We start from the raw sequence: 23,696 nt of genomic DNA, 5'->3' as shown, positions 1-23,696 counted from the left end.
CCTGCACCATAATATGTCATATAATATAGAGTAATATTCAAAAGAAGACCTAGTAAATGCAGACGGAGTACTTCCACCTTCTAATCCCTCTCCTACAGCACCTTTTTAATAAATCCTAAACTTCTGTGAGTCTTGATATAATTGATGGTTTCCGGCGCAACTTTAAGGAATCGATTCAATTTGGAAATGAAAAATAGTAACTTTGTGATTCCACTGAAACTTGAATACGAGACTCTCGTCTCGTATTCAATTTTCGCGTGCCATAAGGGAGGCGCATATTTAATTTTAGCACGGAGTAGTTTCTACATTTGATATTTCGATATGCTTGATACAGTATGCGCTCGGGAAACATCTTGCTTTACTCAATATAATTATAACTACACACTTAACGTTTAACTTGTAAGTTCTTCTTAAAAATATACCATTATTTTATTGAGAATGTTTGCCGACTACTTCTACCATCTCGACCAGAAATATGTTTGAAAATTACATCATAAACGCTTGTTGATAACAACAACCACACTATTATACACACAAAGATATAATAAAATGGGCCGCTGACTCTTCCATAGTGAACAGCCGAAGAGGCTTCATTTGCATTCATTGTACAATAGCATCCACTACCCTCTACATTGCAGGTGGCTCTTAAAGCAACGCTAAATGCCTCGAAGCGTTTATACACAAATTATGTGACTGACAACCCTATTAAAACGGAAAAAAACGATAAATATATATGTCTCTAATTGAGACTTCTACACTTTGGTAGGCCTCGCGACAAATAAGTAAATCTGACATTGTCCCCATTCTTTTACGACTTAATCAGATAAAGAGAATGCAAGGTTTAGGCTTAATTAAAAGCCAAAATTTGAGGACAAGTGGCTAGTAGAGAGCTTCCTCAAATTAACATTTGGAACTATTTATTCCACAATTACGCCTATTACCCTTTTTTCGTATATCTGGCGCGTTACTCTACCCTGCAAAATGTTAAAACATATATTTACACACCAAAGGCTACATCATATCAGCATTAACAATCCAACGGGGATAATACCAAGTCTTAAAAATTTTGCGCAATCTTATGCGAGTTATTACTATAAAATCGCCAAACACCAACACTATTCTAACCAGGAAGCCATTTTGCGGATGTGTCCGATCGACCATTTGCATTAGGAGTCCAAATGCAGCGAGAACTCGACACAGCGAAAATAAATTTTGAAACAATTTATCCCACAATGAGTCACACCAATGCGAAGTCTGTACAAACCAATAAATATTAAAAGCCTCAAAATACGCAAAAAAAAATCTAAGCAAACTAGCGTACAGGATTTCATAGTTTGAAAAGGACAGTCACGGATAATCACGCACTGGGAATGAACTGCCGAGCTAAATAAACTCGAAATGAACATTCTACGATACAGGGCAGCTTACTGAATAAAACTTCGGAAGGCTGACAACAGGAAAAAGGAGAGAAGTCCTGCATGGCAGGAGCTAAGGAGGACAAAGTGAAGTCAAATGAAGGGAAAACGGAGAGAGCCAACATGAAAAGGGAAATGGAGCTGGGTCAAATCAACCCTGGCGTTAATAAATACCGATAATGGCCGCTTCCCTAAAGTATTATCAAATTCAGCTACGAGCGGTAGCATTTATTCGTTAAATGTCAACGCCTCGTCAGTGGGTGTCTTTTGTCTCCTCGGTCATTCCAAGACGCTTCAAACCATATCGCTCGGTTGGGGTGCAAAGGCTACCAGTCACTTTCTGTGCATGCATACGTCTCAATTTACTTCAGAGGATTCGATTACCACGAAAAAGTGTGACGGACGAGCATGTGCGCGTCATTAACGATTGCAGAGTTCACAAAGATCAAGTGACACCATCGATGGTCAAGGGCAAGCGAGGGCACAATCGCTCGAGACCCCGGACCAAGGAGGGTGGGGTTGGCAAACTTCTTCATTCCAAAGAACAAAATTCAGCCTGGGGCGATCTCACGAGGCCGCGCTCTGCATTGTGGGCCACTTGCATTCACGTTCCCCGCTTAGTGGACGTTTCCCAACATTTCCAGGACTACAAGATTTGCAATAGCGTGCAGCGTCGAGGAAGCAGGTTGGGAATCGCTCATGGAGCGAAGGTTTAATTATAAATGAAATCTCATACGCACAAGGTTTTGTGTAAAGAGTATCGGCAACAATTTTTTACTGACGTGCGCGCGCGAAGTACTGAATTCTGACCGTCGGTTAGGTGTGCCCATGACAGCAGAACGTATTTGCCTAGATAAGATGACAGCGGGCACCATTATCACTGAAAATTAGGCGATGCGAAAGATCTGCGTTAAACAGCGAGTAGAGTCGAGGGTCTGCTTGCGAAGACCTTCTGCAACGTAATCGCCACGATTCCCCAATCCTCTTACAGACCCAACTTGCCACCAGCAGACTTCCCTATTTCCAAAAGTGAAATCCTCCTTCAAAGAAGCTTGCAGCGTACCCTTTTAAGTACTTTCCGGAATCCGCCTGCCAAGGAGCCTTCGAGCAGTGGAAGAGCTGCTGGCAAAAGTATGTCGACGCTCCAAGGATTAATTTTGAAGCATTTTGAAACATTGTAGCAATATCTGAAATAAATCTATTTTTCCGAAACATTTCCCAATAATTTTTATTAAAACCGTGTACAGTAGAAGGGCGTCTCTTCAGCGACGACGTTGAAAATGTATTGTTAGATGGCACGCACGACTATAGTGCAAGGGGCCGAAAAGGGAAACACCAGGGGACGGAGATTCCCTTGCCCTGCCCTAGACAATGAGACTATGGAGCCTAGATTCTCTAATTGCTTGCCACTTCTTCCATTGATATATCAGAATAATCAAGTAATTACAGTTTTGAAAAAAAATAACAACCGTTAGAGTTAACTTTGTTTATATTTATCTATCAGCGAGTACTCTTTTAAGTCCTAAACCCTAATTTTGACTGAACGATCCGATACATAGACACCCATGGCTGGAACACCCTCGTCGATTCGACCCGTGTCATAATCTCTCTCAATTTGGTCCCTAAACACAATATCTCATTGACCGAATGAGACGAAGAATGCAAGGGGTCACCGAGGCATGGCGACCACGCCACAAATCCACACTTGGCATTGCTCCAGCAATATGTGGGCGTGTTAGGCCGCAGACCAACGACTCGAGACTTGAACTGGCACCATTCTTCTCCGTTCATGGGTAATTTTCAAGAGCGAATCTATAAAACAAAGTACTTAATGCTGGACTAATATCGTAAGATCTAACCTATTTCTTCTAGGCTTCAAGTCCTTATATAACTACAACAAAGGATAAAAAAACCTTAACTACTGACTTCAACGCTCCCTATCGATATCGGAATGCAAAAATAAAAATATACTAGTATAAATAGGGATAGACTGGGACTTGAAATGATAGATAATACAGCATTCTCTCTAACTTAGCAGTAGTCAGTTTTTATGGAAGGCGACCGACAGCTCTAACAGTAATCTTAATAACTAAATCGTCATTTGAAACAGTGCATTAAAAATAAATTTTGTTAAAACTTACAGATAAAAAACATACTAGCATTACATACAAATTGCGTAAAGTAAATGCCGCCATAGACTCATTCCAAAGGGCATTTAACGAGCTACGTCCTTTAAGTCTGCTCACACGCAGGAAACGAGGAGTTTACCTAAGGGCCCCGGGCTATGCTTGACTGGCCGCCGAACTTATTAACCGCCTTTGCTTATGTGTAGGCCAACTTTAAAAAAAGGAACAGAGTAGGGCTCGCCTAAATAAAACTGTATATGAGTGTATCAATTCTTCTCCTCTTAAATGTTGTCGATCTTAGCACAAAACACTGGAGATCCAGGAAGAAACTTCGAAGGCTTCCACAAGGAACCTCTTCAAAACCTGACTGATGGAGGCTATCAAATCTGAACGCAAGTTTCCTGGTATCCAAGATTGACACTTACATGGGATTTCGAAATGGCAATCGATACTATGATAGAGAAGACAATCCTCGGGTTCACACCGTGCCCCGCAGGCAGAGACTTAGGCTTAATTCGCGAGTGGTTTTAAGCCACCGTTCCAAGTTATACTAACCAATTCATTCGCTTCAATAATTCCACTCTTTACTAACCGCATGAATGGAACCCAAATAGTAATTTGAAATCGCCAATGGACATAACCCAACGGTTTCAATGACAATTTAAAAATTGAAAATTCACTAACATGGTGTACACATTAAATAATCACACAAGATTTGACGAGACGAAGCGATTATTTCAAATGAAGGACTTTTTATGGCTGCTTTTGCTTTTCATTCAAGTCTCCGATAAATTGCACTTGCACATATAATTTGCTCATTTTCGGGGGCACCGGGATCGTATTTCACCAAGCTGTTGGCCTGCTTCCTAAGAGCACTCGCATGCTACAGAGAGACATTACGCCAACGGATTTTACTCAAAGTACCCCTCTCCCCTTTAGGAAGTTTTTGCTAACAAATTTCTCATATCAACGCAACTCATGACAGGGACAACATTGTAGCCAGCCTTCGTCGCGCGTATTATAAATTATAAGACCCATTTTCTTATGATTCATTCAGGTCGCAGAATTAAGCGTAACCTTAAAATTCGATAGCGTCTGGAACACTATGGAACAAATATTAACAGGAAACATTTTTCAAGGCGCTGTCAGGCGAACACCCACCAAAGTCTTGTCTCCTTTCAATCTGCTCCACGGGATACCGTCCGACCGCTATCCCGTGGATCTTCTGGGTGGCTGAATGCAATTCAAATGAAGTTCTGGATTGAACTTGTAAAACATTTCCCTTTGTGAGACGCGATGGCATAAATTGCGCTAGTGACACGTGTTTATGCCACGGAAGCCGAGTGAGGCAACTGATGGGATGTGGACGTTTCGAGCCGACACGCATTGGTCACTGCTAATATAATGATCCCGAAATACTTCCCGAGCATACACGAACAGTACAGAGATTGCGGTCCACAGCAAAAGCGTCTCATGCACGGCAATTCACTTCTTTGAAAGAGGAACAGACTAAAGCACTCCTTCAGTTCAAATGATACTTTATGGACTCGTAAAATACTTGGGAGGTGTCCATGACACCGGACTTGAGATTCGGACGAAAGTGGTAACGCTGAAGAAAGTGTTCTTCATGAAAATACACGAACATTTCAAAAAGATTCACCTAGGAAAGAGTAAAGGAAATAAAAAACACCGTCCTAGTTAAGACTCCGAACATGAGAACGTTTGGAGTGCATCACAGAGAAGACGGATTCGATCTGTGAACACAATGCATAGAAAAATGTTTTTAAAAACTTTTACGAATAGGGAAGAAAGTAATAAAAGCAAGAAATCACGTCCGATGGCTACGTACGAGGGTCATCCGGAAAGTAGTACCCGTTCGTGAAATAAAGACACAAAAGTAAATATTAACAAACATAAAAAATTTTATTTGAAAGAGGATACTTTAAACTACTTCTCAACATAATCTCCAAGCAAATTAAGGCATTTGTCATAACGTGTGACAAGTTTCTGTATTCCTGCTGCATAGTCCTTCGCCGCCAGCTCATTGAGATACGCGAGGGACCCATCTTGCACAAATTTTTGCATAATGCAGATGGTGTTTAACAATTTCATGAACAATTGTTCGAGAAACATTGGGAAAATGCTCACAGATGTCATCAATTGTGACGCGCCGATCGTTCCTCACGAATTCGTCAACTGAGCTCACCAGTTGGTCTGTAATGACAGACGGTCTCCCCGAACGCTCATCGTCGTGTGTGTTCCCCCTCCCCATGTTGAAGTTGCGACACCACCGCCGAACAGACGACTCGTCCATTACATTGTCTCCATACACCTCCTTTAATTGGCGATGAATATCACATGGGCGAACGTTTCTTGCATTGAGGAATTTAATCACTGCCCTCACTTCACAACTGGCGGCGTTCTCAATTTTTTTAAACATTGTAAACAATCACAGAAACAACACAGGCAATGCTAGCGTCACGCAACTTGGCTCAGAGAAGGCAGACAAGCCACTGAAGCTATCTGACCTCGTCCAGCGGCTACTCGCGTCGTCAGCACTTCATGCGGCACGAACGGGTACTACTTTCCGGATGACCCTCGTAGAATTTCAACCGTGCGATTTAATACCCGATAGAAAACTAGTAATCAAAGATCATATCTCTCGTGCAGAGAGTTCATCGGAAGGCCAGTTTATAACGGTATGTTTAAAGAAACACTGCCGAAGCGTTTTTTTTTAATGTTACTTCGGACGATTCGCGATCTTAAAAAAATTGCCCATACAACACCAATCTTCCATTCCCAGGCTTCTTTCCACTCTTCCTCCTCTTCTATTCCCTCTACTATACACATATTTCTAACGGTGGACCAACAAACCCTCGCCACACGACCCAGCAGCGACTCGAGCAGCATCTAGCACGTTCAACTACATCAGAGCGGACCACTTACGGTTTTTCCCAAGCTGCCATCCGAAGAAATAGTATATTAAGATAAGCTGTGAAGAGCTTGGCGCAGTAGCATTTAACGACAGAGATATCCAAGCGAACTGGTGCCTCTAAAGGGTGGACCTCAACTGGGGGCTTCCCCGGGCAAGTATCCTCACGGGCAATGCGGACACCTACCCACTCCACAATTCCGCTGATGCCGAGGCACAACCCAAATGTGGAGAGAAAATAAGAGATTCCTCGACCTTCAGCTTATAATGTAAAAACATTATAAAACTGTAAATACCACAATGGCCGTTTACACAATTACTGACATTAAAAAGCAATAACATACGCGAGTTATAAAAAATATACTGCACGGAGAAATGCCAAATGACAGGAGATTCGTGCCAAAAAGATTTTCAACGTTCGGTATATTTTGTTTGCGAGAGACGTACGACTCCCCGCCTCGAATGCAGACCCAGGAGCGCTTTTGCTTACGCCTAACCGCGACAATCAAGGCCCGACGATTTCCCTGAGATTAATTCAGCTAGATTTCGCCGCTGCAACGCCGCGGGCAGTGCCAATGGGAACGACACATCGTCTCCGCAGGCGTCACTATTTCCGCCGCTACTGAAGGCATATAGGAGGGAAAATAGCACCATAGTAAGCGTAACATCCGCTTCTGCCTAAAGAAACACTTTCAACACGTCCTTACATGAGGACTTAAATGAATCAAACAAATAAATAAAAAAGAACCATATCACAAATTTCGGCATGATCACTCATGGCCATGCCACAAGCTCACCCTTTCAAAACCGCATGCCCTCTCATAATTTCCGCCGACTGAGCGGATGCTGTGATTGTCCAAGGATTGCTCCACATACACTCCTATTTCCGGCGTCTTTTAATTATTTGGGACGGTTTTTCCTGAACGTGGGCGTCCTCCGTACGGATCAAGCGCATGCACTCATCCTTCCAACAGGCATTTCTCAAAATTAAAGATAAATTGGACTCATTGGAGGTTTTCGTCCTCTCCGAGAAATTCGTATCAAACACTCGCATCAACAGGAGTAATTATACTCCTGGCATCGCTGTGTGATGAATCTGAAAAAAAATGTCCTGCTCTTCGTTATTTCTTTCCTTTTTCACAGATGGTGGATTATTTTTCCGACTGTGAATATGTTTTATCCTGCGCAAACAGTTCGTTAACTCGTTCATTTCTTTCTGCAAATCGATACCAAAACCACTTTAATTTGAGGGAGTCTTAATTAACTTGTATTATTAATCCGTGTAATACAAAAACAGAAATGATAACGTTTTCTTGCCATTAAATGCTATTTAGATTCATCGTTTCAGTATCGAAAGACGACGTTTAAGAACCACTATTATGTTACATCATTCCCTATTTGAAGTAGAAAGTTAACGAGATTTTGCCCAACCACGGATAATGCAGTCCACCCAGCGAGCATACCGCGGCGCGCCGTCCGGGCGTCTTCATGACAATTGAAATTTCCAGATATCTATGGAATACTATCTAGCGTGAAAGCCATTAGCTGCCAGAAGGAAGATGTAACTATAAAATAATAAAGAGTAAGCCTACTGAGTCGCACGACTTAATACTACTCAGCACTTTTTTCATTCAAATTATCCGCATATTATCGTTCACAATCTGAGGAAAACGTTGGGCGAAAGTTAGAACTACTTCCTCGAAATTCTTTTTTCCTTAAATATGAAGGACTAATTCACCAGGGGTCGTTTGCCAGCGTCTTCTGCATACACCCAGCGCTGCCTGGTGTTCCGCAGAGGCCAATGCAGGCACTCATTTAATTGAAAAGGCGACTTTAGAACCGCCAACACTAAGGAGCTAGAATGCAATGAGCAATATTCCAATATCATCACCACGAACTACGTTTTTTACTCGCAGAAATACTCAAACAACCATTTTACAATTGGAGTAAATCACACATTCAAAAATAAATATTTTTAAATCATACTTTAGTAAGTTTAAACGAATTTGTACCGGCACTTAGGTTGGCTGGGCTCTGCAATTTCACAGTTATTTCCGTTTAATTCCATTTTTAATAACTTTACACAAAAATGGAAATAATGTTGGTTTCTATTAGTATAAGCAAAAAAAAAGAAAACCTTGCGATCAGACAAAGAATTAGTTGGCTCGTGCCAAATACATTGCGCGATAGTTTTACGATTGAAACGATACTTGAAGATTTAAACAGTGAAGAATTTATTGCTAGAGCAATTTCCTGGTGGTTCCTCGTTTCCACCACTTCTGACCACTGTAACTATATGCATCGCGTTTAGGATTGCTATACGAATTAAAAACTACGCCCTATATGGATGGATGTATTCCTTACTTTTAAAAAATATCAGTGTGACGGCTACGACTAAAACCAATACAGGGTTGCCACATTTCCCATTTCGAAATTTCCTCTCTCTTTCGGGTTTTCCCGGCCAATTGTTTTCCATACGCTACAATAAAATCCAAATTTAAGCATCATGAATGAACCGATTCCACATTCCTCCCCATGAACAATACAATTTCCTAGAATAGTGTATGAAAGTTCTCATTTGACCTAATTAAACAAAATTAAGTTTGGCAACACATTCTTGCCTCAGGGGCTTTAATTACTAACTCAAGGAAAAAATTAATACAGAGCCTTTTGCTGATCAAAAAAGACGAAATACAATTCTCATCATAAATTGCAATTTGCATTAGGTGGATCAACAACTACGTTACACTAATGCCATAGCGACAGAAGAACACACCCCTGCCACACACCTTTTTGGTGGCTCGCAGGGTATTGATGTGGATGTAGATAAGGAACTTCGAACAACTGATGTTAAGGAGTACTTTAAGAAATATTGGATATTTCGCTGGGTGCCACTCACGCGTTGGCATGAGACAAATCACATAGGAGACGTTTTTGTGCGCGGACAGCTCCAAAACTGTTCCCGACCGAAAAGCGGGGCTTTCGCGTGCAGGCTTGCTCGTGTTGAAGTCGATTTGACAGTATTATGAGGGTTCTAATGGAGGCTATCACTGCAGATGTATTCTGAAAACATCACTTTGATCCTTCGAAAATTTATGCCGAAGCACGGCGATGCATGGCCAAACACCGCAGAAGTCGTTTGAAACAGTGCTTCGAAAGATTTCGTGAAAATCAATGTGAAGTGTCCCACACCCTCTCTCTAGTCTAGGCCTTGCCTAGTCCTCGCCCTATTCCCAGTCCCCAGCCTGAAGTAACAACTTCGAGGAAAGCGTTTTCCATCATCAGAAAGAGCTGTAGGCGAACTGGACGTACGATATTTCAACTTGCACCGGCTATCGCTGACTCTAAACTGGCGTCAAATCAATGAGCTACGAGTACCACACATACAGAACACACAAGTCACCATAAAACATTCTTAAACGATTGCACGAAAGATTACGCACAAAAACGTATCATTCATTACTCCCTATTGAGCTGTCCTAACGCAAAAGCAAACAAGAAGGACCCGACTGCTGAAGTAACCAATCCACCGTTACCCACACACTCGTAGATCTCAATCCTGTGGAAGAGAATCCTTTGATTTGACTGAACGATCAATTCAATCAATCGAATCCTTCGGGAGTTGACCTTCGATGCACGCGCGCAAACTGCGAGGAGTTCGAGATTTGATCCCCAATGATCAACACCTTGTCCACTCTTACGCCGATTAAGATTACGGTCATGTAAACACGCGTGTGATAACCTGAAGATGGCGGGAAACCAGCAGGAAAGGGTTGAACTAAGGGTTACTTGACTAATTCCCATAGTTACCATAGTAAACCGCTAACGGCATGCTTCACGCACAAAACTCACTCGGTCAGCACCGTTTGAACACAATCCCCAATTCAGATCCTAGAGACGCAGGAACGTGAACCCGCTGGGCCGCAAGTGAAGGTAAAAGGCGCCTTTAATTGCTTCTGAAAAACAGTTTTCCCCCCAAGGCCCCGAGGGGAAAGTAGGGACACACTCAAGCTCGCTCCCTAACCCACCTCCGTCCCTTTCGAGCGCACCGAGCAGTCCGGCGAGTGTGACGCGCTGAGGGCCTCACGCACGAATGGCAACCACGAAGCGCGGGGATGACATCAACGGGGGCCGATGAGAGAGATCCCAGCTATGTGAGGGACGCACGCACGGTCTTCTCATACGCACTCATTAATTACTCGACGGCCATTTGGATACTTAGCTCTAGCTTCCAGCCATTCGTGCGTCGGAGTGCGCGTACACCGCTTCAAATCGATCACTCGGTAGCTTCGCGACACGCCTTTCACTCTAACTCTCTCTAAAGAACCGATGCTTACGATCTCGATGTGAACAGAGAAAAAATACCAATAAAAATTATTGAGATTACAATGAAAGCCAGTGCGTGGTATCCTGGTGGGTCCAGCAATTAAAGCGAGGGTCCGGAATTAGAAAAAGGCGTCCCTTGTACCATATGAGACGTCCTCTCACCCCCTCTTATGAAACCGACCTTCGGTCGAAGGAAAGATAAAACATATTTCCCGTGAACGGTAAGGGACCACTATTTCCGCGAACGAAGTCGTCGAAGACTTCATTTTTTCAATGCTATTTGGCCTAGCTTGAGCAATTGTCGGCATGGACAAAATCGACATAAAAAACCCGCGATCCACGAAAAATGTGTTCGGCAGTCGGTGCAAGCACCAGGTGGGAAGGGTAAGTAAATAAAGGTGTACATGGGAGAGGAAGGAAAAAGGGAAATATATTTATCCTATATTAACCAACCGCAGCTGTCAGCCGGAAGATCAGTTTGATAGTTAAAGGTGGAGTTCCCCCAGTACTAAGCCCGTTGGCGTGTGAATTCCACACAATCAGGGTGGGGGGGGGGGCAGTCCTCATCCCCGTAGAGGCTATGGTTTCCCAGGAAGATCTGGTACCCGAAAAATCACACAGCATGCGTGAAGGGTACAGGGGGCCCAGATAGGCTTACCCGGGAATCGAACCTGGTCCCTCCTGTCGGCAGTAAAACGCTCTACTAACTAGATTAAAACGCCCACCGTCTAATGCAAATCACACAGTAATATAATACTAACTGGCAGCTTACCTCCCAGGTACATAGGGTTGCAACTTAAATGCTGCACTCCATGTAAAGCAGTCCGCGTCCGACATTTCCACAATAAGAATAATAAAGCAGCTTCTCAAGTATTCCCTCAGCGACCTTCATTATCAATTAATGCGGATTGCGCATGCCTTGAATGGAAATACAACTTCCTCACGCCCTAGCGGTGGATTTCAGTGTACTCCACAAATGTTGACCACTGGCTCCTGAGAAAACGGCACCTTCTAGTTAAACACTTCCATTAGTCGCGCGCTCGGTGTTACCCACACCCCCAAGCATGCTCAAAGAAATTTCTTTCGAACATCGTGCCAGACGACGACTACACACGTGCATATTGTGCCGGGGGTGTCATTAAACCACCCCCCTCCCCTTCGCAACTGCTTACGTAAATTTCCGTGTACTTGAGCGTGTGGATTGCGTTTATATCCTTCCTCAGAACGCTGTTCCTATTCAGAGTAATCAGCGGCGATCATTGCAACTAAGTGATTTTGAAAAGTGCTTTCCGGGAATATTAAACTTCTAGCACTAGTGTCTAGCGTTGATAAGATTTGGGGAAATCGGATCCAGCAGATTCTGATTTAGTGAGAAACGTTTTCTTCAGAGCGAGGAGGAGTCCGTCAGCTGGGATACATTACAGCTTTTTCATCGGCAAACCAAGTGCGGAAAATCGTACCCACCAATAAATGAAAGAAAAAGCTATGAGAACTTCGTGTCATATCTTCCTGTAAAACCTGAGAGGAAGAGCGATAGGGCATTGGCTGAAGAGAGATACGAAGCTCAAGTGAAAAGCAATATCGATTCAAATTCTAAAAAAATTGTGACAGTGCCAGGGCGAAATATGGTGTGTCCAACAATAAAAGCCTTCCCACAAAATCATTTTTTTCCCGATGATTTGTATGAAACAAATATAAAATATTTGTGAAAACAGCGAGCAAAATCCATCATCTGCCGACAAACAAATGGACCAAATTGCAATGACTATTTCAGTTCTCCCTTGGTATGCATTGACATTTTGCTGTGCCATGCAGTTGTACAATTGTAAAACAAACATTTATTATAATTTGATTGTTTTGAATGACTACCGACCGCCCACTGGCCTACTCCCAATTTCAATTATACACCAAATGTCTCAACCTACGCATATATCTGTTTTTCCAGTAACACGGCATATATGACACACAAAAATGAGGAGAATATTACCAAGTCAATAGCGGATAACACTATAAGTCGAACTGTAAAACTTTAACTTATTTCTTTCCCTTATATTCCACTACTCCTTGGAAATATGCAATTTCATAAATCAGCAATATGCTTCATGTTGCTATTTTGAAATGCATTAAACAAAATATACATAATTTCTGAATAAAAGGGGACTAAACTTTTTAATGAAAAAAGGAAAAATTACGTGATAGGAGATACCTTTTTGGTTCCTTAAAAATATTTGTAGAATATTTGACTGCGTTTTAAATTATAATTTTCCATAAGAAAACTTTTGCATAGGGTGATGTAAGCACCTGCGTGACTAATTGCGTTACAAACCCGATGCAATAGCGAGCACATTTTCACCTTAGCAAGAGAGAAGGAATTACACAAAACTATTTTAGTCAAGACTGCGAATAGGAGAGCGTTTCGAGTCCATTATAGAAAATACTGACTATCTGCAAACACAATACATTTAAAAAAAACAAAAATTATATCAAAAACTTGTGAAAAGGAAAGAAGGTAAGGTAATTGCTAAATTACCTTGGATGGAAACTGTACTCGATGACACCAGATAACTAATAATCAAAGATGGTGCCTACCGTGCAGACAGATAGTGCATCGGAAGGTGAAATAAAAATTGCATGATTAAAAAATTACATTATTATTCATAATTAATTCTACTGCGTACAATTCGCAACGGCAAACAATTGCGTGATAAACTAAATATTTAATACTAATTTTACATCCCTTAAGTTTGTTTGTGCCGAGAGAGAGCTCTAAGAGTTTTCTATCTTCCTTCCTCTCCCGTCACGGACCACTGGAGAGGATCGGCGTCCATGGGGGAGCGCAAACGACGCCGGCGAACCCTATGCAATTAACTCAAAAATAAATTACGTCCGAAGGAATCGAAACTTTGGGTTCTACGATTTGGATCTCACACTGATTTATCCTTACCACTTCCCCAATTAGGTTCAAACACGTCCCAATGCAGACTCTAGTCCAGAGATCCCTGATGGGTTCAAGTTTTCTTTCGGAAATGCAACCATAATGAACTCAACCCTCTTCGATCACAGTACGTGTCCAGAACGATTCATTTCCACTCGATCCCATGACACTATTCGATTCGGTTACCCTGCATTCAACCTCGAAGAAGATTTTTAGCCAATCGATTCAAGTGACATTAAGGCCATGGAGAGAAGCATTCCCTCGGAACTACCAAACAGCCCGCTAAAATGAACGGCTGACGTCGTATCTAAGTTCCATATTAAAAGAAAGTTCGACTATTATAAATGCCAGGAACCTTTCAGACTTCTGGAGAAGGCGGCGCGGAGGGTTTCGGGCCGGCATTCCACCCTGGTGATTATTATCACCACCAAGGGAAAAGCTCTCCGAATGTATTAGAATGGTGTTTAATTGTCTCAGTCGCATTAATAGAGCTACCCCATTATTATTATGGGCGGTCTACCGTCAAAGGTGGGTTTAGAATGGACATAGAATGAGCATCGCTACACTTCCCGGCCCCGTCCAGAACGACACTAACCCACACACATTTAACTGCTATACGTACAGTTCACCACACATTCTATTGTCCATTCATTCCGTCCTACATATTTACTTAACCATTACCCCCCCCTTGCCCAAAGTTCTTCCATCTATCGGTCTTCAAATTACATCTCTAATTACAATTCCCTGCAACCACTTTTCACGCCTCCTTCGGAGCTCTCCCAACAACCCCATTTTGTTTCCTTCCCGTCCACTCCATCTTCCTCCACACCCACATTTCAACAGCTTCCAGTTATCCTTCCCCGTGCCTCTGCAACCATTTTTACCAAATATACGTCGAACAGGACCAGTGGTCAAACCTGCCTTACTCCTCTTCCTAACACTGCCCATCCGGACTCACTCCATCCCCCACTCGCACCCGAGCAGTCCGAGGCATGCACAGTCTGCGGACCGGCCCCATAGCCCTTCAATATACTCATTAGTTTTTCCAATTCACTCTTATCGAATGCCTCTTCGATTTCTGCGAAACAGGCAAACGCGTCCCTATTGTATTCTATACATATTCCTCTCAATTAGTGATCTCATTTCCACAATGGTATCGCGCGTCCTAAATCCAAACTGATCATCCCTTAAGTGATCATTTGTCCTGCTCTCTATCCTCTCGTTGATTATCCTGGGAACCACTTTAGCTACGTGCGATATCAAACTTATTGTTCCGTAGTCCTCAGCTAAGGCTGCCTTTCTCTATTCTCGAATGGGAATTCACACACAAAAACGTAATCTTCCGCATAAATTCGAACACAAAAATGCTACGAGTTAGCCCATAATAACTCTTCCGTCCGCTTACTATGAAACCATTAAGCAATTCCGCAGAGATGTTATCTATCCCCACGACCATACTTGATTTCAATTCCCTCAATGCCCCTCCTATCTACTTGGTATTCTCTTCCTATGCCTACATTTGCTGACCCAATTATCTTCACAAAACAGTTGCTCAATATTCATTCAATCTCTCTTGAACCTTTCTTGGCTTGATTTATAATTTGTCTGCAGTAATTCTAATAGTGGGCACGGTTTTTACCCCTTCTTACTGTTCATAATTCTTTCACCCTTTAGCACGACGCATCCATGTCTCTTTCCTTCGCAAATTCTCCATTCCTCGGCAGTCTTCCACTATGCTTCTTTCGCCGTTATTTTTTTCTCGACATTTTTCATCGATCTCTTCGTATTTTCTTCTTCCTAATTCTGTATTAAATTAACTGCTCCTACAGTTTCTCCTGCGCTTCTCGATTCCCTTTTTTTGCGTGTGACCTTCCTTTATTTATTATACTCGGCTGTGTCCTCTCTCAATCTTTTAACTTCCACTAAGGACTCATTCCTTTTTGTTTCGGTGGAAGCTACTCTATTCATTTACCATCTTTCTTCCCCTCTTTATCCGTTTTTATCCTAAGGTTAACTTCATTAATGCTACATTACGATCTGAATGCGCATCCACCAACGAGAAATTTTTGCGTATTATTGACGCGGTCCCTACATCTACGCCTAACCATAATATACACTTGCGGAAACATCTACACCCTCCGGGCTATAACCAGTTATGAAGAAGCTATGGTGTACAAGTAGTAAAGTACCGATCGTAATTCTCCACAGAAATCATACCCTACATTTCCTAATACAATGTTCAAGAAAATGAACGCTATCGATATGTTTGTGATAACACTCAATGCTTGTTGACAACTTTAACGAATATCATGTCTTTTTATTACGAAAAATCATATTCTCCTAGTCACTTTGCCATTTCTTGATATTTTCTAATCTTCTAACATTTACAAATCACAAAGAATTGACATGAAATTTGTTGGTGTGAGATAAAAACCAAAGGCAACTGAATTGCACACTGCTGACTACCTAAAGCTAAAATTGTGTTATCCCATAGTTTCGTATTCGACAGTTCGTAAATAGTCACATCACCATAACTCAAACAAGGTCTAGGCTAGCGTAACTGTTAACCAGCTGAGGTGTTTTGAAATGAGTCGTAATATACTGTATTTCATTTTACTATATTTGTATTGTTTATATTTTTATATCGCTGACAACATAATGCGAATACTCGACCGGTACATTTAAACAGGGCAAGGATAATGTATTAGCTTCGGAGGAAGTTAACCACGTTCCCAGTGCAGCCTCTCGAGCAACACACGCATTGTATTTACGCGTATTGCGCCGTGCAAAAGCAGTTTTCCAAAAAAAATGCACGACCTCCTCTACCACCCTAAACGTCCACGATTTCTGCGTTTGATCACCTCGATATGGAGAAATCCACGTACGAGTGTTACAAAGGGAATGCCTGTTTCAGACTTGCTTCCGCTCAGAGTGCGCGAGCGGAGTCCGGACGCACGAAAACTTCACATACAAGCACCAACAGCATCATTGTGAGGCATAGCAGGAAGCCTACCATTGCATTTATCCTTATGGTCCGTTCAAAATTGAAAATTATCTGATTCAGCGCCGTGGATGCTCCTTAAAATAAATGGGAGTTATTTGGAGCACTGTCCGAATAAAACGAAAAATTCCTGGGACATGTTTCAAGCTAAATTTTTATAATACAACCGCGGAAAAATACATTGAATTATTATCCCATTAAAGTCAACTGGTGACACGTTTTGCCAACGACGAGCCTTCAGGCCAAAAACCACTTGGTGCGTTCAATGACGAAGGGAAGGTAGGCCAGCGACGGGGATGTAGGATACGTATTTAATGAGTATTTAAGGGGATCGAGATGGTGCGGGGGCTAACGTACTGGCTTCCCACCCTGAGGGCGCGGGTTCAAATCCCGGCGGTGTTGAATATTTTTCAGAGGTATCTCGATCCCTACTTGAGGTGCTTTGTGGAGGGCACTTTGAGTGAGTACGCCGTCCGTCGGATGGGACGTTAAGCCGCGGACCCCTTGGCGCCTTTCGTAAAGAGTAGGCTAATGCCGACGCCGGGTTTCTCTCCACCCTTCATCCTTTCCTGTCCTTCCCCTATGGCGCAAATGACCTTAGCTGTCGGTCACCTCCCCTCAAAACTACTACTATGAGTATTTAATGATACAGGATACGTTAGAATGAAGAGGTTAACGCGCATATTCACCCTTTCAGTTCATTAACCGCATTTACAAAATAAAATAAAAACAGCCTACTAACTACACCACGGAGCTTATTCCACGAAACTACACCAATACAGTCCCACGAGCTGGCGATGATCCTTCATTTGCAAATAATAACGGTTTTAGCCACGGATACTAAAATGGGTCGACACGATGCTTTAAATATTTCAGACGATCGAAAATATTAGCAGACCAACCACACTCGTACGAAATACCACTTCTCTCAATCGGCCGCGTTGGCAGGTTATAAAAAACAATTAAGCGTGCGACATTATACACTAGGAATTTTCCTAGATTTCTCCACACTTCACCGAAATCGACTTCGCTGAAACTAAATTCAATCCCGACAAAATGGCAGGCTTTTCCAGAAACTAAACTATCTTCGTTTAAAAGAGAATGAATGACATTCCCTTTGAGTGAATACACACAATCGACACACGGGCAAACGACCACCACGATAAGATGTGAGCCCAATTATCGTGTTCCGTTTCGCGTGTGACCAAACGATGACTGCGAGGATCAAGGGATGTTGGGCGGGCGATTGAACCGCCGCCCCATATTCGCTGATCAAGAGGCGGTGGGGGGGGGGGGCTGCAGTTAGTGCGAATCCGAGTCCCCACGCGTTTCCAGGAAATCCATTATGGAGGGGAGAGCGCGAGAACCCCTGAAAACGTTTTATTTTATTTATGCACCCTGAAAGCCACGGCTAGGGTGTGTGGCGGGGGGTAAATTCACACCAAACTAATTTTTACCCAAATATGAACATACCGCGGTCAAACATTGCTATTACGATCCCTTATCGTTAGCGGAAAAAATGACATCTTTAATCCATCTGTTCCACAATCTCTCGGTTAAGGGCAAGAGTCCGTGTTGGCCCATATCAAGTGACTATTCAAGATAACACCACTGTGAGGTGGGTATAGCACTGGTCAGCAATATTAAAATCGCAGCACCAAGAACTGAAGATTCAGCCGGCCCTTGTCTGGCATTCAGATGAGCAACGGAAATTCACCAAGAGCAAGATGGAAAATCGACAACTAAGAGAAAATTTTCATGGCCCAACCTTGACCAAGGACTCGCGTCCCAAACAAAACATTTCTCACTCAGCGGGAGGGAGGGATAGAGTCTTCTAGCCCGTTACTTACACCCACATTTCTGGAAAAAGAGCAATTCCCTCCCGAACGCCGGCCCCATCGGGGACACCGAAATGGAATGGGTAGACTCGATTAAATACCCAGGCGTTACCCTCACTCACGACCACTCCTGGGTGAAACACATACGGGGGGGGGGGGGGGGAGACATGCGGCGAGGCTAACAAAAAATTGGGATTTATTAGAAGAGTACTGGGAAAATGTGATGAAAAGGTCAAAGAGATCGGCCGGTCTATTATCTGTTCGGTCTATTATTCTGATCCCTCGTCGGTCGGGGGACAAATGACATCTTAAATCTATTTGTTCTACACATAAGAGATCTCTAATTTCGTTGACATGATCTCTCCCCCCGTAGTACGATGGGGCTAAATATACATTTTTACATCACCGCTAAAGATATACCCTTCCCACGTAAGCAAGAACTTTAATTTGTAATTTAACCTTGAGTGATTCCCAACTTAGCTCCTCTAATAATTTTGACACGCAACTCAGTTTGTGATAATAACGTTTTTAAAACCTAGCTCTATAATGCACGCGGTCTAATTCGGCAACCAACTTCATGACGATCCCATATGCTAACATCATATTCCATATGTGGCCTGATAAGCGAAAAATAACATTCCTCTTTAAAATTTGTATTGCATTTTCCCGATATTCTTCAAATAAATCCTCATTTTTTTTATTAGCGTGTCCACATATTAGGAGGGTAGCGCATAAGATTTTATCGAGTCCACTCTTCCCATGCCGGGGGGTTCCTATGCAGTAGGCATTCAGGAGAGCATTGCTCTCATCCCAAAAGTTCATTCTTATCACTTTCTTAAGGTTATTTCTTATTTCCAAGTGTCGAACCAGCATTGTATGGCATTTAGGTATTCTGCTAAAGCTGCTTTATCCTCAGGATTATGGATACCTCAGTAGCCCACTGCATCGTCGGCAAATAAACGTAACTTACTAATAACCACAGATAATGTCTTTAACAGCCAACTTTTTCGTCACAAGAAATCAACACAAGGAGCAAACTTCTAACTACGTTGCTCTCAATAATGCAAATTCCTTCCGAACCCTCCTGGTTTCATATTTTCGTTATATTTGTAAATTTCACCGCAAGTTACGCGTAACATTTCATTATCACTAGCGCCATCGTCACTCCCAATCGTCTTGCAAGGGATTTTCTTGACTTCCTGGTAAACAGTGAATTTGTTTCCTGGCACATGAATTTCAGAGAGCTAAGGAATTTTCCGCTAAGCGCATGCAACGTTCAGGCGAATCGAACATCCCTACGCAGTTACTACGCTCAATAAACAGAGATGCTCTTCAACGAGCGACTTACTCTCTTGGACTCCTTCGTACACAGTCTTTCGCGACTACAAGAAATCCGGCGATTGTGCAAACGACAATAACAGATTCGTTCGAAGCAGAGTAATATGCAGCAGAGACCATACATCCAGTTAGAATTGGACGACAGACCAATTAATCATCGCCAATCACTCTTCAAATTAACCCAATATTACATTATTGCATGTTAAATAAAATGCTTGTGCCTTGACACCCTCTGCAATAACGTACAAGATGAAATCTTGATTATTCACGTATTATTTTGAATATTGCCTTAGCTATTACTTAAAGCCTAACCTCATGAAAAAATTGACCAATGGATTCAAATGGTAGCGGTGTGTCCTCTTAGGAAAGACAATTATTCCTCACTGCAGACACTCTTTCAAGTAAGTAAGAATTAAGTATTGTGATTCATACACGACATGTTCACGGCATGCAAAGCATGTTTTTTATGCCGCCTTTAATTATCTAAGGTCCACGATACACTAGCATAACCAATACGCAATCTGTCAATACTCCTTCCTTATCTTCGTTTCTACACAGGCGGGGACGATGTTCTCAACTAACTTGTCGATATGATCGAAGTATGGGAAATTGAATCATTACACTTACCTAGCAGACCTTTATACATCGAAACGATAGAAAAAGGTCTATGGGTACATAACAGTTTTTTAACAAAGAGATGGCTCACAAAGCATGAAGAAGAGCGATTACATTACCTTTCACGGTAAATGGAACCCATTGCCACTGAGACGTGAGCATGCTTCCACACTCGCCCGAAAACAAACATTGTGAGTGCAAGCCATACGTGAACAGAGAACCAGAACACATGTTAGCAGAATGGGAATAACAAAAATAATAAAATCCCATGCCCTAGCCAGGGAGGAAGTCTGCATCATAAGCTGCAGTAATCTGTGTAGAAACCTCGGCAAGTTTTCATTAGACTGGATACGGGCGGGCCAAGAGTGGAAGACACGAGCAGCGAGTCGAGAACGTGAGCCTGAATAGCAATGAGGGCTTTGGGAAGACCAAGCGTCAAAATGAGCGACTTGCGTTTGACCGAAGAGCGAGAACATGGAAGGGCGGAGGAGGTGGGGAAGGTTGGACCAGCACTATCTGCGAGGCCACGGAAAACGGGGGCCGATTACCTGGTAATGGTTTGAGCGAGGGTTGGGGGTCGCCCGGGGGGGAAATGGGAAAAATCCTATGTGCCAATCCTATGGCCTGGCAAGTACCTTCATTAGTTCCCACGATAGCTACCAAGGCTACTATGGGCTCCTCCGAGCTGCCGTGCACTCTCGTGGCAAATAAGTCAAAAAGCTAAAACAGTGGAATGACAAACAGCGAGTGACCCACGAGATGGACCATGGTGAAATATTACCTGGGAAGAAAATATTTAGAAGGGTCACATTTTTCAAAACCAAGAAATAAGAAATAGCATCCCGTTTCTAAACACATAAAAGTTGAATCCGCCCAACGATTACATAATAAACAGAAACGTACTAGTAGTACCCTTAATAATTACAAATTACTTATTTGTTGTTTTTACCTTTGAATGGAAAATAACGAAGAGCTTGGCTACTACTTTAGGACTCATTCAAGGCGCTTGCCGGTACAAAGCGGGATAATTTGGTTTTCGAATGAATTGAACCGATTATATAGACTTACTATCGTATTCACAACTCGAAAATAAAAACTTGAAGTCATCACTGGGGCCGTTGAGGACTTCGTCGACTATTCTACCATAACGGTCAGAACCGTATTAAAACTCCCTATAAAATTCGGCAAGGAATACTACACCTTGATATAGTACATGCTTAACCATATCATAAACATCTTAGTTAAACAAGAACACTGTTCGAAGACTACACTTCATGTACCTATATTTGTAAACATCACAAATAATCCTATTACTTCCTCAGCAAAGTGATTCACATGACGAGTAACCGATTTAATAAAACGTGTTAACAACTCTGCCAAGATGCTTCACATCAATATTATGATGTGCGGATAGTTCGCCATATCATCGTGGTCTGCAACAAATTCTACTGCAGCACGCAGAACCTGCATATGATATAACCTATGATAATTATGGGTCAAGCCAGCTCAATATGCACCAGCATGAATCTTCCCGACGACCAAGATAACAATCGGACAATCCTAATGATGCGGATAAGTGCATCAACAGGGTACATAAGATACCCAGGAGGATTTTAGAAACAATAACATTTGATAAAGCACCATTAAACGATGACACTTGAGCTGTGCCCAATCTTAAATGATTTCCAAGTAGCTTTCCAACAATACAAAGGCAATTAATAAGCAAAATAAAGTGAAGAGCATATATCCTATGAGTTAAAACATTTAAATTACCATTTGATCTACAATGAATCAGAGGCAAATGTTCTTTGCATAGAATTCATTTCAATAAGAATAGTTTAAATAGAAATTGTCGATCGTCAACACTGATCACCAGATAAGTTACCCAAATATTTACCATATTTTTTTAGAAAAAAACTGATACCGATGATCTGCAATCAGAAGATTAATTATAATACCTGGGCAAAAAAAATATCCTTCCAGGCATTTTAAACTTATTTTTTTCTAGGCTAACAACGAGAAAACACTCGATCTTTATTTACATTTCGAGTATTGTCGGAAGTTCACCGATAAAATCCAATGCAACTGAACGATCACAACTAAATTAAAATTCGTAAGTCAAACGAATTTTTGTCATAGGAAAGGGAGGAAAAGTAAGAGCACAAAAGTGAAGTCGTCAAACCCAATCGCTCACATATAGTAAGTTTAAAAATCAACATTGATTAGAAATTCGCTGGGGTAGAAGATAGCGACGACGGCAAATTATTTAAGAGGAAATTTCACATATTACATCCTATATTTGACATTAAAACTCATATGAATACCTAGTGAACGTAATAACAGCACGTATTTCTTGCACTAACACACGAGTATCTGAAGGACATAACACTGGCACTATTTACATCACGAATTTACTAGCGTGATAAAAAGAATTTGGTCATTCGTTTTTGCACGGTTTTTCTTTTTTTCCAAATGCATGTCAACGCATTACATGTGGATCAAAGGATTTCACGTACCTCCTGCGTAACGTTGTTTTCATAGACAAACGATTCCTCTGGTCATCGACTAAATCGATTTATGTTACAACTAATCTTAAAGAAACCAACATATTAATAGTCATACATACCTCAAATACAATTCCAACTGGAACCGAACAAGTATTTTCGTAGGTGGACTAACTCATGAGAAGTTGACTTGCAACATCTTGAACCCACACAATCACTTTCCAAGAAGCGAACTTCGGAAAACGACTACGTCACAAATTGAGAAGTTCGCCAAACATTAAACCTCCCTTCTCTACTTGCAATTTAATAATATTTAGGTTCGAAGGGACTTAATGAATTAACAACCATACTTAACCACATGATCACTTAACCGAAGATTCTAACACTATTCTGCACATTCTATTACCCAAAAATATATATTTCCTTATAACCTAATTACCCGACAGATGGAACTACTATGCAGCCACTGTGAGCAAGGTCGATATCGTCGATATATTACTGGTCGTGAGAAAATTCCCATGCTGCCTTCCGGTAGTTGTTTAAATAGGTTTTTGGCAGTGTGTGTTAAGTAAAACGTATTCCATATTGCTAAACTTATACGGAAACAGCTTGCCCTGGATAATGCAGAAATTAGAGGCGCTAGGATTTTGTTGTGAAGGATGACAT

At 41.9% G+C, this 23,696-nt stretch overlaps 1 protein-coding gene across 2 annotated transcripts in view; it reads right to left on the bottom strand.

Annotated features, from left to right (window-relative positions):
• Nucleotides 1-23,416, bottom strand: part of dome (cytokine receptor domeless) — a 98,597-nt gene extending 75,181 nt beyond the window's left edge. The window contains exon 1 of one of the 2 annotated variants that reach the window (XM_071598233.1): nt 23,153-23,416. The gene's annotated coding sequence lies outside the window, so the exon portion shown is untranslated. The remainder of the gene's footprint in view (nt 1-23,152) is intronic. The other variant, XM_071598234.1, reaches the window with a different exon arrangement.
• Nucleotides 23,417-23,696: the final 280 nt, after the last annotated feature.

This window comes from Hetaerina americana, unplaced genomic scaffold (assembly GCF_022747635.1).
Source record: "Hetaerina americana unplaced genomic scaffold, ioHetAmer1.1.p SCAF_90, whole genome shotgun sequence".
In the NCBI taxonomy this organism is placed as follows: domain Eukaryota; kingdom Metazoa; phylum Arthropoda; class Insecta; order Odonata; family Calopterygidae; genus Hetaerina; species Hetaerina americana.
The sequence above is the reverse complement of the archived record's forward strand: the minus strand, read 5'-3'. Positions and strand labels throughout refer to the sequence as shown.